Here is a 6,000-nt window from a genome sequence, read left to right on the forward strand (position 1 = left end):
CCAGGTTTAGCTTTCACTTTGGTAACTTGAGTATTCAAATTTAGTGTTCTATAAACACTAAAGAGAAGGGAAATTATATGATAAAGGAAAAATTATTTTCAAGGCCCTCATAAAACATGCTAGAAATTGAATAAAATGTTTAATCCTTTTGGCTTTTTTCTCTGAGTCAAAGTCCATAATAAAACTGATCTTTTACCATAGTTTACATAGTGTTTTTAGATACATTATCATACTCAACGTTTCTGTTAGGTAAATGTCTTCTTCACATTATGTATATAACCTGAGGAAACTTCAGCAGCATGGAGAAGTCAAGGGGGCTTGCCTGCATTCAAGAAGTTGTTGTTGGGATTTCCCTGGCGGTCCAGTGGTTAGCTTCCACTTCAGGACCACAAGTTCGAACCCTGGTTGGGGAACTAAGATCTCACATGCCACAAGGCACAGCCAAAAAAAAAAAGAAGTGGTTGTTGAGAGGCCAGTCCAACTAAAGACTTGACCATTCCCTAAATCACACACAACAGTTGTTTAAATACCCCTTAAACATTGCATTGCAGGCTCCTATGACCAGAGATAGCTAACAGTTATCTCTCTAGCATGTCCCACAGACAATTCGTGTTGAGGTTCTTTATGCATTACTATCCCATTGTCACAATCACCGTATTAAGTAGGGATTGTTAGCTTCATTTTTAGAGGAAATGCTTGAGACACAGCAGGTGAGTAATGTGGTGAACCTAAATCTTGATCACTCAGACCCCCAATATCCATATCCATTGAACTGCCTCTCTGTCAAAAGCTCTAGAAAAGCACTAATTTCTCAATTGATTGCTGTTTCTCGATTTATTCAGTTACGTATCGAGGGCACACTTGTGTTGAGTTGTTCTATGTGCTTTGGGTCATTAAAAGAGGAAAACTGTAAAATAGAATGTGTTTTAAGAAGAGCTTGGATACTAGTAAGAGAAAATGGATGGTTTCCTCTTAGGAGATTGATCACATGGCCATGTGAAGTGGGCAAGGTACCCCAGCTATTTTGGGGTGGTAGGAGAGGCAGCTAGGGAAGACTGCCTTTAAATACACAGAGCCAGGAGTTTCAATATTCATTTGGAGGGCATTTGAAAACTGGAAAAAAGAACCTTTGAGCTAATCCTTAGAAAAGGTAGGTAGAAAAAAAAAAGATAGGTAGAACTACAGATTTCCATAGACAGAATGAGCATTGGAATATACAAGAAATGGCATGAGGGAAACCAAGCAGCAACACTCAAGAAATGTAGGATGGTAGGGGCGGGGGGGGGGGGGGGGCCGGGAGACTTAAAAGCATTATTCATTGATGCTGAGGACTCTTGATTGCTTTACTATGGGGTTGGAATTTTATTAAGACAAAGGATCTGCTGAAGGTCTTGCAATGTGACCAGACCTCATCCAAGTGTTATTTGAGGAAGAGAATCCTAAAAGCAGAATTCAGAATAATTTGAGAGGAGACATTTTATGGAAGGGAACTCAAAAAGCAGGAAGTAGTTGCCTTAAGAAGGTGCCCCATTTTTCAAATGTATTCTGTCCCATGGAGTATTAGGAAGAGAGTGTTGGGTGGAGGAGCGAGTTATTGTTTGGACTTGGCCATGCTGTGACAAGTCTCCAGGTGTGGGGAGGTGATGTCATAACCAAACACTTGTACTTCAGGATGGACTTGGAGCCAGGGTGGGGACCCGTATCTAATCTTTGCCTTTTGGTGAAAAGGAATGTGAATTGTCTCACAGGCCGATAAAACAAGGCCAGCTGTTTGTCATCTCCTTGAGCAGCTAAGAAGGCACTTTCTAAAAATACCAAAGGACTGATTTCTTTTTTCAGAAGGTTGCATGTCCTTACGTGGGCAAAGTATAGTCTACTAGTGCCAACGAGAAGCTTCCTCCTGGTTGGTTCTGTTCTTCAGCTTCTCTGCTGGAGTCGTTTTGCCCTTCTATCTCATACTTGGTAGATTATCATTAGCACATAAAACCAACAAGGGTGTTGTAACAATTGTGAATTTATAAGGTAGGACTCAGTTCCTAAGAACTTGTGTTTTTAGCCTCTAGGAAAAAAAATTTTTTTTCAAGGTATTCATTGGACTTACTGGTACAAATTCACTTTTAAATGTTTAGGGTTAAATTATTTTGTTAAAGCATTTCTAAAGAGTTCCTAATTACAGAGCTCTTTCTATGAATAACATGGAGATCTCTGAATAAGCATGTTTTGAAAATCACCAACAATCTAGCTAGAATGTTTATATTGAAATATTGGAGTGGGGGGGGGACAGTGACAGCTGTCTTAAAGAAAATATCTTTTTTTATTTGTCTCCTAGAGAAATAACTTTTGTGGGAGGGAGATAGGAGAAATGGAGTGAGGCTCTGAAATAAGATTAAGCTGAAATACCTCTCTCGTATTGATAAAAAAAGTAATCCATAGTCAATCTGAGAAAGAAATGGAATATTTTATCCAAGCCAACCAGAGGATTATAGCCTGTGAGACAGTCTTGCAGAAATCTCAGGACTATTCCAAAGAGGTAAGAGTAGAGGTCAGGGTATATGTGATTTTGCAAGGGGGTATGTGCACATATCTTCGAAACTGACTGCTATTCGAAAGGAATAGACACCTCAGTTAATGGTTTGAGTGCTTTTCTAAGTATGGGAAACTGCAAGAAACTGAGTTCATAAAATTTTCTCCTGAAAATATCTATCCAAGAACCAGGTCTACCAGTTTTCCCAGAACACAAAATGCCTCATCTTGGTTTTTGCCCTGAATTCCTTTCAGGGTGTATTGTAGGACGCTGACTACAGTGGCTGATGACTTAGATTCCTGTAGAACTGGATGGTGGACAACATTCCTTATTTTACAATCCCCTCCCTTTTGATCTTAATTTTGACTGAGGTTTTGGGAGGCATTTTGTGATCAATTTGTCTCATGACACTAGGAATGCTCATTCTGAGGTCAGATGGGGATTTTGTTGATAGGCCTCTCAATGTGCCATTGCTGAATTAGGCCCCTGTTAATCTATTTTACTGGTCTGTTATTGTCCAGGAAATTGTTCCTTCTTATTGCTTCTTCCCATATCTAGAGCTATACTATTATAATCATAGATCTTATGGAACTATACATTTGATTAAGTCACCTAGTCATTTTTATTAGAGGCTCAGTCACACATTTGGTAATGCAAGAAAAAATAGGCAGAATGCGAATTGTAAAATAGGCAGAATACAAATAATATAGCTTGTGACATTAATAAGGTCATCAGTAAGTAAATTATCTTCTAAGGAGTTAATGTTTGGTGTCAGAAAGGAAAACTGACCTTTATGGTTAAGCAGTTATTTTTGCTGTAAATATCTGGTTAACACAATGTGGATGCACAGTACACATTAGAGGGGAGAGAAGAGACCCAAACCAGCAGAGAATATTTTGTGTTAACTGTTTTTTGTCATGCCTTTATTAAACTGTATTTCATCACTGTATGTCTAAGCCTGTCTCTGTCATCCACAAAATCTGTAAAATTTACCTCCCATACCCTTCTGTTAGCTGATGTTCAATGTCTATGAGTTAGATCCAACTTCTAAGACATTTTTATTTGCAATTAAGTTACACCCTTTCATAACCATTTAAAGAATAAATATGATGCTTGATTTCTCTTGGTTTAAAATGTTTACTTTTAAAATTATAAGCAGAAGGAATAACAAAGCCATAAATTTGAAGGAAAATAACCCATAGAGAAAGCCCACGTCCTTTTTTCTTCATAAGGTATAGAAATGTATTTTCTCACCAAATAATTTTCTAAACCCCAAACTTTTTTTTCTTTCACCAAATGGAAATTCTTGATTTTGTTGTGGCTTATAAATGTAATACACATTTGCTTTATAAATTGAGATATAGAATATTATAAACATCCTTTATAACCACAACTTTCAGAGAAAATTTTGTTCATAGTTTGGTATATTTTCTTCCTACAGCAAATACATGTAACTAAGAATTTTTTTATTAATGTGTTGTATGTATAACCAGTTTTTAACAAAAGCTAGGTTATACTATACTTTCCTTGTCGGTATTTGAAATCTAAATGGTTATTATTAATGCCTGCACAGTAGTGTACCATATTTTATTAAATATTGTTTATAATAATAATACAATGAAATCTTTGAATATTTGTGGAAATATGCACATGCAATGTATCATTTCCAGATTATAAGTCTAATTCAATATCTTATGTTTATGGGCAATTTTTATTCTTCTTTGCAATGTCTTTATATCCTTTGCTCATTCTTATACTAGTTTACTTAATGATATATAATCCTTTTGTTAAAAAACTTATCTGTTTGCAGGTGTACTGCAAAATTATGTTCTTAATTTGTCATGTATATTTTAACTTGTTTATTATATCCTTTGAAGTACAGAAGTTTCACATTCTTGTAGGATATTCACCAGCTGATATTCCAATAATGTAGCTAATGACTGAAGCTGTTATTGAAAAATTACTTCCCCTCTGGTATTTGTGTATTTATTTGTTAAATACCTATTTATTTTTGGCTGTGCTGGGTCTTCATTGCTGAGCACGGACCTTGTCTAGTCGTGGCAAGCGGGGGCTCCTTGTCTAGCTGCGGTGTGTGGACTTCTAGTGACGGCTTTTCTTGCTGAGGGGCACACGCTCCAGGCTGCTCGGGCTTCAGTGGTTGCAGTGCTCAGGCTTAGTTGCCCGAAGCATGTGGGAACCCTCGTCCCCCACACTGGTGGGTGGACCACCAGGGAAGTCCCTCCCTACTATTTAAATTGTATGATTAGCAAGACTATCCCTCTATGCAATTTTCCAGGTTTATTTTCATGTAGATTTGACTAATTGCTGTCTAGATTTGGCCTACTCTACCCTAATATATCACTCTCTTTTGGATTTTCTTTTGGAATAAACTGGAAAGACACTGACATTGTCTTTCATTTTATTGGATTATTTTTACATAGGATTAAAAAAAACACAAAACTACTCAAAATATCTTATAACCCAACCAACCAGAAAAACAGATCAGGCTGGCAGGAAAAAAAATGTTATGAACATAATTATTTTATTATATCTATGGTAATGGGGAGATTCTGTTTATCAGGAATGCATTTAAAAAATTTTTGTTTTGTTTATTTATTCCAGCATTGGGTCTTAGTTGCAGTGCTCAGGTTTCTCTCTAGTATGGTGCACGGGCTTTGCTGCCCTGTGGCATATGGGATCTTAGACCCCCAATCAGGGGTCAAACCTGCATCCCCTGCATTTCAAGGCGAGCTCTTAACCACTGGACCACCAGGGAATTTCCTGGAAATGCATTTTTTTGAATAAAATAAAATTGAACAATCTGGCCACATTTGGGATTTTTGTAACATGAAGAATTACTGAAAAAGCAAGGGTCTAACCCTGAGTCAGCTTTCTGTCACAGCAGACAGCTGAGATTGCTCCTCCAGAGGGGTGACATCATGCCAGAGTGAGTCTGTAAACTTTTCGGTGGAAGCTAGTTCATGAGTCATAAGCAAGAATGACAAATGAAACAGTATTAGGACAGGTTGTGGGATTAGACCTGGGGCAAATTTCTCACGGCCTTCTAACAAGTGTCCTTCTGTTCCTACCTCGTGTTTTCCATGCCTGTCCTGATCTTTGACTCTAGACAGTTACAGTTCTGCTTCTTGTATTGGTCCAGTTTACTTTAATGTTTGGTACTGGTGGTGGTGGTAATTTGGGGGGTTTCTTGGTTTCGTTTTTTGCTTTGGTTGTGGACTTTTGAATTTTCTGTTGATATTTTTTAACATTGGGAATTTAATTAATGACAGGCAATAACATCCAATGAGCAAAAGAAAGGGTTGGCACAGTTGCTTGTTGCAAACCTCTGTGATCTCATTCAACCCCATGGCTTTCAATACCATCTAGGTACAAATGATTTTCAAATCTACATGACTAGCTGCTAAAATCCTCTTGAATTCTAGAATATGTTTTTCAATTATCTAATAAGCAATGTC

The sequence above is a fragment of the Odocoileus virginianus genome, chromosome 12, assembly GCF_023699985.2.
Source record: "Odocoileus virginianus isolate 20LAN1187 ecotype Illinois chromosome 12, Ovbor_1.2, whole genome shotgun sequence".
Lineage (NCBI taxonomy): Eukaryota > Metazoa > Chordata > Mammalia > Artiodactyla > Cervidae > Odocoileus > Odocoileus virginianus.